The 10,648-nt window shown below is 68.5% G+C and overlaps 1 protein-coding gene across 3 annotated transcripts in view; it reads right to left on the reverse strand.

The window, feature by feature from the left end:
- Positions 1-10,648, reverse strand: part of GNG7 (G protein subunit gamma 7) — a 56,286-nt gene extending 45,638 nt beyond the window's left edge. The window contains exon 1 of one of the 3 annotated variants that reach the window (XM_089315274.1): positions 10,543-10,648. The gene's annotated coding sequence lies outside the window, so the exon portion shown is untranslated. The remainder of the gene's footprint in view (positions 1-10,542) is intronic. The other 2 variants (XM_089315272.1, XM_089315273.1) reach the window with 2 other exon arrangements.

Genomic DNA, 10,648 nt, shown 5'->3' on the forward strand with positions numbered 1-10,648 from the left:
GCAGTGGACGATGGCCCAGGTCCTCGGGCCCCTGCACCCGCGTGGGAGACCCGGATGGAGCTCCTGGCTCCTGATTGGCACAGCTCTGAATGTTGTGGCCATCTGGGAGTGAACCAGAGGAAGGAAGACCTCCCTCCCCCTCCCTCTCCCTCCCCCTCCTGCTGGCCCCCGTGGAGGGGAGACCCAGTGAGGCAGAGCTGGAAGCGGCCCCGGGGCCCGATGCGGCTGCTAGCTCCAGCCGTCACCCGCCACGCGGGCCGCGGTGGCCGGCGGGCTCTCTACCCAGCCGGGCTTGGGTCACGGCGGCACTCACCCAGGAGACACCGGGCTCCATCGCGCTCCCCACTGAAGACAGAGCTGTGATGACACGCCCCCCCCCCCAGCACACAGGGCTCTGAACAGGTACCTCCGGGTCGTCTCCACACCCTTGGGACTGGCCCTGTTTGCAGCTGTGCCAACCGTGCGCCAGCAGGACACTCTGGGGAAGGCAGACCTCAGCCGGGAGACACACACCGTGGGGGCGCGGCGGCCCCCCCACCGCAGAGAACCCCAGTGCTACCCCATGAGCCGCTGTGCCACGGGGCCCCGGCTCTGACGAGACACCCAGGCTCCGGGGACGCTGCCACGTCTTCCAGAAAGTTCTAGAGAATTCCGATGGTTAAGATCCCACAATCTCGCCCACGAGAGAGGCGCCTGCAGGAGGGGGCAGGCAGCTCCGCGGGGCGGCCATGGTGCACCTGCCCCCAGCCCGGGGGCTGCTGGGAGCCCCGGCCCAGGCCCTGTGCAACCGCAGGCAGGCGAAGACGCGGGGACCCCGGGGGACCCTGGGCCCCGTCTGGCAACACCTGCGGGTGGCCTGGCTGGAAAGAACCCCACCCTCCGGCCCCCATCGCTCCCCCGGAGACGCTGGGCAGAGCAAGCCCCGCCCACACATTAGCTCGGACCGCGGCTTCTAGAACGACCAGAGGACAGAGTCCTGTCTCTGTGTCCCCGGGTTGAGGCCACGTCTTAGATGAACCCACTTGCAGTCACCCAGACGCCCCCCCAGAGACCCTCCCCAGGGGGACCCTCGCAGCCCCAAAGCATGATGGGTGAGCACCACAGGGGGAGACGCCCCCCCAGAGACCCTCCCCAGGGGGACCCTCGCAGCCCCAAAGCATGATGGGTGAGCACCGCACGGGGGAGACGCCCCCCCAGAGACCCTCCCCAGGGGGACCCTCACAGCCCCAGAGCATGATGGGTGAACGCCACAGGGCGAGATGCCCCCCCCCCCAGACACCCTCCCCAGGGGACCCTCACAGCCCCAGAGCATGATGGGTGAACGCCACAGGGCGAGATGCCCCCCAGAGACCCTCCCCAGGGGGACCCTCGCAGCCCCAAAGCATGATGGGTGAGCACCACAGGGGGAGACGCCCCCCCCAGAGACCCTCCCCAGGGGAACCCTCGCAGCCCCAAAGCATGATGGGTGAGCACCACAGGGAGAGATGCCCCCCCAGAGACCTTCCCCAGGGGGACCCTCGCAGCCCCAAAGCATGATGGGTGAGCACCACAGGGCAAGACGCCCCCCCAGAGACCTTCCCCAGGGGAACCCTCACAGCCCCAAAGCATGATGGGTGAGCACCGCATGGGATGCCCACACCCACCTCACTGTGCCTGGGCTCACGTCCCTGCTCCCTGCACCCGCGTGGGGGACCCGCATGGAGCTCCAGGCTCCAGCCTGGCCCGGCGCGGCCGTCATGGCCAGCTGGGGAGGGACCCAGCGGACGGAGCTCTGGGTATCTGTCTTTCTGCCCTCCGAGTGGACATGTCCTTCTTGAAGAGCCTTCCCTCAGCAAGGGGTCGCTGCCGCCCTGGGAGGGGTCTGTCACCCGGGCGGGGGAGGGAGGGCAGGAAGGGGCACAGGACTGCCCCCCCCGCCTCCCTCCCTCCGGGCCAGGGACTCTCAGGGCAAGGCGCCCTGCTGCCCGGGACCGGCCCACACTTCCGAAGGGACTCCCGTGTCTTATCACAGACCCGAATCTGTGTCACCACCGCGGGGCCACCGGCTGCTTAATCACACTTCCGGCAGCCACTGGAGCTCCGCCGGGTGCAGCCGGCCAACCCACAGAGCGGCACCGGCGCGGGGCCCCAACGCTCCGCTTCATGCCCGGCTCTCTGCTCACGCCCCTGGGGAGGCTGGGGATGACGGCCCGAGGGCTGGGCCCCTGCAGCCACTCGGGAACCGGACGGTCGGGGCTTCGGCCTGGCCCAGCCCTGGCTGCTGCAGGCATTTGGGGAGGGACCCAGCGGACGGAAGCGCTTCCCTCTCTCCCCCACCCTGCCCTCTCCCTCCCTCTCTCCCCTCTCCCCTCCCTCTCTCTCCTCCCTCTCTCTCTCCCTCTCTCTCTCCCTCCCTCTCTCTCTCCCTCTCTCTCCTCCCTCTCTCTCTCTCCCTCTCTCTCTCCCTCTCTCTCTCTCCCTCCCTCTCTCCCTCTCTCTCCCTCCCTCTCTCTCTCTCCCTCCCTCTCTCTCTCTCTCCCTCCCTCTCTCTCCCTCCCTCTCTCTCTCTCTCCCCCCTCCATCTCTCTCTCTCCCCCTCTCTCTCCTCTCTCCTCTCTCCTCTCCCTCTCTCTCTCTCTCCCCCTGTCTCCCTCTCTCCCCTCTCTCCCTCTCTCCCTCCCTCCCTCCCTCTCTCCCTCCCTCTGTCTCCCTCCCTCTCTCTCTCTCTCCCTCTCCCTCCTCTCTCCTCCCTCCTCTCTCCCTCTCTCCCCCCTCCCTCTCTCCTCCCTCTCTTTCAACTCCCCACCCCATCTTCTCTGTGTGTCACTCCGCCTTTCAGATAGATAAACAAATCTTTAAGGAATCCTGCCAGGGAACAGGATTGGGACGGCCGTCCAGGCGGGGCCACCCGGCTCTGGGTCTCTCGCGCTGTCACGGCTACGTTGCCGGGTGACGATGGCAACCCTCGGATTACAAAGGAGCTGGAAACTCCTAGAATTATTTAAAAAAAACATAATAGCATTTTAAAAATATTTATTTTCATTTCATTTGAAAGGCAGAGACACAGAGAAAGAGATGCCCCATCTGCCGAGGCACAGCCCAAGAGACCAGGAGCCAGGGCGGGGCCAGGAGCCAAGATCCACACGGGCGTCCCCCGGGGGTGCAGGGCCCGGCACTTGTCCATCTCCGCCGCCTCCCGGAGCACACGTGGGCAGGGCAGAGGGAAAGCTGAACCAGGCGCTTGGATGTGGCAGAGCCCCGAGTGGAGGCATGGCCGCTGCACCACAGGTGCACAGAGGTCACAGGTGCACAGAGGTCACAGGAGCACAGAGGTCACAGGTGCACAGAGGTCAGAGGTGCACAGAGGTCAGAGGTGCACAGAGGTCACAGGAGCACAGAGGTCAAAGGGCACAGAGGTCACAGGTGCACAGAGGTCACAGGTGCACAGAGGTCACAGGAGCACAGAGGTCAGAGGTGCACAGAGGTCACAGGAGCACAGAGGTCAGAGGTGCACAGAGGTCACAGGTGCACAGAGGTCACAGGTGCACAGAGGTCAAAGGGCACAGAGGTCAGAGGTGCACAGAGGTCACAGGAGCACAGTGGGTACCTGTGCACAGAGGTCACAGGTGCACAGAGGTCAAAGGGCACAGAGGTCACAGGTGCACAGAGGTCACAGGTACACAGAGGTCACAGGTGCACAGAGGTCAGAGGTACACAGAGGTCACAAGTGCACAGAGGTCACAGGTGCACAGTGGGTACAGGTGCATAGAGGTCACAGGTGCACAGAGGGTACAGGTGCACAGAGGTCACAGGTGCACAGAGGTCACAAGTGAACAAGGTCACAGGTGCACAGAGGTCACAGGTGCACAGAGGTCACAGGTACACAGTGGGTACAGGTGCACAGAGGTCAAAGGGCACAGAGGTCACAGGTGCACAGGACCACCAGCGACCCAGTGAGGAGGCGCAGGGCCGCGTGCACGTCTGTGTCTGTGTGGGTGGGGGGTCTCAGCCCATGACCCACGAGCGACACAGGGAGGCGCTGACTCACGGTTTAGCCGTATTCCAAACCTGAAGCCTCACTCTGCTGCGATGCACCAATCACGCCACGTTCTGGCAAGTTCCAGACGGTCCCAGGAATTCAGAGAGTTCCGCATGGCTGCCATCAGCCCCTAACCTTCCGTTTCCATCCTCCTCTCTCTGCCCGGCTCCACGTCCTGCCAGCCGGCTCCGCCTCCCACCCTTCGTTCTCATCCTCCGGGCAGCGACTCCCTCCTCCCGGGCCCCCGAGGAACCTGGGGCCGGTCAGGCGTCAAGCAAAGCCAGGACACCGTGCCCATCGCCCCACCGGGCTCGGCCCACGGAGGAGGGGCTCCAGGAGGCACAGGGGCCACCCCCGGGCGCTGCCTGAGACCAGTCCTGGGATTCTCCCGATCTAAGCACAGTCATTGAGACGCACCGGTCAGCAGCCTTTAACATCCAGGGCCGTGCCAACACTACTCTACTTCCAGAATATTCCGTCACCCCCAGAAGCGCCCCTGTCCCAGGAGGAGGCGCCCCCACCGCGGGGCCCCAGCCCACGGCAACCACAGATCCACTTCCCGTCTGCAGGACTTCTGATGCTTCCGGCCCACACGGGGTGGCCTTCCGCCTCTCTCACCGTGCGCGGCCTCTGGCCTTCCACCTTCTCTCACCGCGGGGGGCCACCTCGGGTCCCTCCGTGCTGTCGCGAGTGTCTGGCCCTCGCCCTGGACCGGGCGTGGGTGCTCCCCTGCCCACGGACACCCGGCCGTGCTCACCTGTCCTGCACGGTGTCGGTGGCTGTGTTGTGTGTCTCGTGGTTGCCCAGCTAAGCGTGGGATGGGGGGCCATGCGGAAAGCCCACCGCTCGGACCGTTAACACTGTCAGCCTGCACCGCCGCGGTGCCCGTCCGCCAGCCCAGGGGCTCTGATCTGTCCACACCCTCGACAGCATGGTGACTGCCAACGGGTCAGTGCACCTGTGACCTCTGTGCCCCTGTGACCTCTGTGCACCTGTGACCTCTGTGCAACGATTTTATCCCGGCCACCCCGGTGGGCGTGACGTGGCCGTGACTGGTGATGAACCACGTGGAATGTCTTCGTGTGACCACCGTGTGGGAGGGGGCCACAGTGGCTGCTGCCCCAGTGGGCGGAGCCGCCGGGGCTTGGTCTCCCGGGAGCTTCCAGGAGGCGGCACCCGCCCCCCAGCTCTGCCGCCTCCCTGGGGTCCGCGCAGCCCCCAGGGCGGTGGCCATGGCACTGGTAACCACGCAGGCCACTGCCACATTCCCCAAGCAGCTGGGGCTGGGCCGGGCTGAAGCCAGCAGCTTAGAACCCCGCCCGGGACCCAAGCGCTTGAGCCACTACGCCTGCCTCCCAGGGTGGCGTGCGCCGGAAGCCAGAGCGGGAATCGAACCCCGGGCACTCGGAGGTGGGACGCAGGGGTCGTAACTGCCAGGCACAACGCCCACTCCAGCAGCCTTGGGCGGAGTTAGAACAGAGAGAGGGGCCGCCTGCAGCGCCGGCATCAGGCACGGACACAGGTTCATCCCGGCGGCTCCGCTTCCGATCCAGCGCCCGGCTGTGGCCTGGGAAGGCAGCAGAGGACAGCCCACGTCCATGGGCCCCTGCGGGGGAAGCTTCTAGAACACGCGGCCAAACCAAGCTGGGGCGGGCGCAGGCCGAGCCGGGGGCTTTCGTCAAAGCTGAGGGCGGACGGAAGGCGTTTGCTGGGGAGGGGGAGAGACCTCGGCCACAGAGGACAGCGGGGGAGACCTGGGCCAGCGCCACCATCCCAGGCGGGGAGGGGGCTGGGGGGACACAGATGTCCCGAGCCCCTCAGGGCCGAGCCACAGAGGCCGCAGCAAATGGACAGAAAACCCGCAGGGCGCGGGGCACACACTCACATCTGGGGTCTAAAAGCAGAGGCCGCCCCAGCGCTCCCGGAGAGAAAGGACGGCGTCCACCAGGCGGCTCACGGCCGGACGCACACACACAATGCCCCTCCACCCACGGGCAGTGCCACGCGGCCACAGCCAGGACCGGGGAGGGACCCCAGGACGACACAGAGACGGGGAGAGGAGGCGGTGCTGGTGAGGGCCCCGCGGCTCCCGGAACGCGCCCTGCGCCAGAGCCGTGCGCACGGACGCGCCGAGACGGAGTGCGTGTTTGGCCCGCTGGTGAAGGACCCCGGTGCCTGGGCTGCGCCGCCCCCGAGAGGAGCGGTGGGGGCCGAGCACCTGCGCCCCCACCACCCACGTGCGAGGACCTGCGTCCCCACCACCCACGTGCGAGCCCGGAGGGAGCCGCGGCTCCTGGCTTGGCCGGCCCCGCCCTGCCTGCTGTAGGTGTTTTGGGGAGTGGCCCAGCGGATGGGAACTCCCTGCCGCTCACATGAATTAAACTGGTAGACGCTATGTGTAATTTACCTCCGTGGAAAACAACACAAAACAAAAACAAACCGGGTGGGCGGGCGGGCGGGCGGGGCTCTGGGGCTGAGCCAGGCGGCTGCAGCTGCGGGAGGGAGGGGAGCAATGGGAGGGGCGGGCGGGGGGCCCCTGGGCAGGGGGGGGCCGGCGGGCAGGACACGCGCAGCCCACGGGAACCCCGCCACCCAAGGGTCTCCCCCTGCCACCCACCGAGCCCCACGCAGGCCCGGGCATCAGAGGGCCCCGCGCACCTTCCGGGGGTAGACCAGCTGCCTCCCCGCAACGCCTCATTCATTTATTGAACTTGAAATAGACAGACAGACGGAGACAGAAATCTCCCCAACGCCTGCACCAGCCGGGCTGGGCCAAGGCCAGGAACTTCCCCGGGGTCTCCCAGGTACTTGAGCCCTCCCGGAGCGCATCGGCCGGAAGCTGGGGTCGTGGCTCAAACCCTGGCGCTGACAACGGGCCCCGGGTGTGACAGGCAGCGCCGTAACCACCGTGCCAACGCCTGTCTGCCCCGAGAGCTGGTGTCGCCTCCCTCCCTGGAGGCAGTGGCGGGGTCCCCATGGGTGGGGGCGAGCCTCGGGGCACAGGGGAGGGCGCGGGCCCTGCCCGGTGAGACGCCGGGGCCCCGGGACCCGCAGTGTGGGGCCACCACTCTCGTGACGCCTGAAATCGCTCTCTGGCTGTCAAATAAATGAACACTCTCCCCCGCCCCCCCGGAAGCTCCCCCCACCCCCTTTGCTCCCACCCCCTCCCACCCTCCAAACGCCCTCGCAGGCTGCGCTTTGCAAAGCCGAGGCAAAACCAACCCTGAACTAACCTCAGCTTCTCTGCCCCGCCGGGACACGGGGGGACCAGGGCGGACACTGGGTCAGTCCTCGGCCCCCAGGACAGGGGCTGGCTGGAGACAGCCAGAGCTGATGGGGGGACCCTCCCGGCCCACTGGGTCAGTCCTCGGCCCCCAGGGACAGGGGCTGGCTGGAGACAGCCAGAGCTGACGGAGGGACGCCTCTCAACCCTGGGGCCGTCTGCAGCTGTCAGTCTGGGGCTGCTCCACTCCCCTGCAGAGCCCGGGACGGCTCCGCCCCCCAGGAGGACATAGCGCAGAGGCCACACCCTCAGCCTGCACACAGAGGGGCCGCCGCCCACTCCTGCCCCAGCAAAGCCCGGCTCAGCTCGCTGCTCCTGCCCCGGCACTGTCCCCGCCAGATGTCGCCTCCCGCCCGGTGGACGTCTTCCTGCCTTTGCCCCCTCGCGGCCCCTGGAACCCACAGCCCGGCTGGGGGCCCCCGCTGTGCCACCCCGAGAGCCCCCGACCCCAGGGAGCCAGGCGGCCCACAGACAGGACCCCACTGCCATCTCCCCCCACCAGCCCCCAGCCCGGCACACAAGTGCCTCATTCACATGCACTCCCGGGGCCTGGCACCCATCCTGAGGCTTCCAACAGCCACACAACCGGCCTTTGTGAGGGCGGGCAGGCAGGAAGGAGACACACGAGAGAGGGGACAGGGACAGCGGTGTCCAGGAAGCCGGGGGGGGGGGGCGGGGGACGAGCTCCCGGGACAGCAGGTGCCCCAGCGGCGGGCGGGGCCTCGGTGCCACATCAGGGAGTGATGACCCCCGGGAGGAGGTGCAGGGTCGACCCCAGAGTGGGAGGGACTGGGGTCCACCTGCCAGCATCGTGGCCCAGGGGACAACCATGCCGAGCGGGGGAGGGGGTGGCGGTCAGGAGACCGAGGAGGGCCCCTCAGTGGCCCCTGCGCCCAGGAAAAGCCACGGCAGCGGCAGCAGCCCAGCTGTCCACCAGTGGACGCACACAGCGTGGTCCACGGGCCCAGGGGAGCACTCCGCCTCGCGACCCAGCTGCTCCGCGCCTGATCCAGCTTCCGGCCAATGAACGCGCCTGGGAGGCAGCAGGTGACCGCCCAAGCGCTCGGGCCCCGCCACCCGCGTGGGAGACCCAGACGGAGCCCCCGCCTCCTGGCTTCAGCCCGGCCCAGCCCGGCTGTGTGGACGCCCGGGCGGTCAACCTGCGGACTGGGGCTCGGGGCCGACAGGCGCGGCATCTCCCCGCCTCCGCCCACGGACGCCTTTCTCCAGCCCTGACCGGACAGAGGCCGACCAAGGGCGGCCCGAGCGAGAGGCAGGGAGAAGGGAGGCCGGGAAACGTCCACGCAGGGTGGACACTTGGCCTGACACGCAGGGCACCCACCTTCCAAACCTCAGAGCGCCGGCGCCCGCCCCCTGCACATGCGCACCGGGGAGGCAGCAGGGAGGGCCCAAGCGCTGGGGCCCCCCACCCACGCACCGGGGAGACCCGGACACAGCTCCTGGCCGCTGGCTTTGGCCTGGCCCAGCCTCGGCTGTGGCGGCCATCTGGGGAGTGACCCAGCGGATGGAAGCATCTCACTAGACGCAGGGCAGCGCACCCACGGTGCTCAGAGCCCAGCGAGATCCAGCCCCTCTCCAGACCATGTCAGATACGACCCCGCAGCCGCACCCGGGACGGCGCCAGGATCCCCAAGAGGGGCGTGGGTTCGAGTCCCGGCTGCTCCTCTTCAGACCCCGCTCCCCCCTGACAGCAGACGATGGCCCACGGCTTCCACCCGGCCCAGCCCCGGCCGTGGCTGCCACGCGGGGAGTGAACCAGCAGACGGACGGAGGAACCTCCCCTCACACCCCCTCCAACTCTGGCTTTCAAATAAATAAAAATCGTGTAAAAAAAAAAATCAAAGAACCTGTCTTTGAGTGATGGCTTTTTAAGGATGGGGGGGGGGGCTGAGCTCCTTAAACGGGGAAAATCAGTTTTAACAGCGACAATGGGCAGGATCCCCCCGCCCCGGGGGACACTGGGCGCAGCCTGGGGGCAGCTGTGGCCGTCACCCGGGGGACCCTGGGGACGCGGCCCCACGCCCAGGTGTATCGCGTGCACCGGTCCCTCCAGGCACCCCCACGTCGGAGCGCCCAGGCTGCCTCCCCCCGGGGGCTGCATCCGCTATAATTTTACCTATTTTTTTTCTAATTTGGGGCTTTTTTTTAATCACTTGCTTGCTTCTCCCGTGCGCACCCCAAGGTTCCCAGTGCCTGCCTCTCTCTCTCCTCATCTGCCCACCCACCTGCCCCCACCCAAAGCCACGCTTAAATTAGAACGCGATTATCAATGCTGCACGCACCGCGCCACGTGCGCAGCCCCCCCCCCCGTCTGCGCCGCGCGCGGAGCCCCCCGCCCCTCCGAACGCAGGACCCCCCCCCCGCCCCGCCCCGCACCCGGCCGGCCTCGCGGGCGGCATTCGAGTTCCCGCAAGTTGGCAGGTGCGGCGCGGACCTGCGGGCTCCCCGCTGCGGGCCGGGGCTCATCCCGCCCGCCGCCCCCTCCCCAGCAAACCAGGCGCCACCCACGCCCCCTCCCCAAACTCCTGGGAAACTCGGGCTCTGCTCCCCCCGGCGCTCGCCCCCATCCCAGAAACCGGCCTCGCGCGGGCGCGGGGGCTCCCGGCAGCTCCTGCGCTTGCCCCCCGCGCCCCTGTGCCCCCCGCGCCCCCTGCGCCCCCGCCGCACTCCTCTGCGCCTCCGCCGTCGCCAAACCCGACCCGGGACCCCCCCCCCAGCTCAGTCCTGACCGGGCAGCCCCACTCCCCGCGCGCCCCGGCCCCCCCCCCCCCGCCGGCTCTCCCCTAACTTTGTCCTGCGGCCCTTCCCCGGAGGATGCCGCCCCCCCCGGTCCGCCCGCAGCCCCTCCCCAGCTGACGGATCCTCAGCGCCCCTTCAGACGCCCGCCGCCCGCAGCTCAGCCCCGACCCCCTCCCCAGCTGATCCCCAAGCCCAGCTCCACTCCCACCCCCCAGCGACCTCAGACTTCCACTGCACCCCAGCCCCCTCCCCAACCGTATCGCCGACCGCAGCTCCAGCCCCCTCCGCTGCTAACCTCGTCCCCGACTCCAGCCCCCTCCCCTGCCAACCTCGACCCCCAGCTGGAAGCCCCCTCCCCAGCCCATACCCCCTCACCACCTGACTCCAAAGCCCAAGTCGGAGCCGCCCCTGCCACGCCCCGGTCGCCGGCCCCGCCCTGCGCCCCCGACCCACGCCCCGGCCGGGCTGGCGGCGCCCTCACCTGCGCTCGGACCCCGCGGCCGCCTCAGCCCCACAGCGCAGCCGAACCCGCCGCCCGGCCCGAGAGCGCTCGCTCCCCTCGGCGGGGGCGGGGCCAGCGGGGGGCG

Source organism: Oryctolagus cuniculus, chromosome 16 (assembly GCF_051225735.1).
Source record: "Oryctolagus cuniculus isolate XC-2025 breed Fujian yellow rabbit chromosome 16, ASM5122573v1, whole genome shotgun sequence".
NCBI classification, from domain to species: domain Eukaryota; kingdom Metazoa; phylum Chordata; class Mammalia; order Lagomorpha; family Leporidae; genus Oryctolagus; species Oryctolagus cuniculus.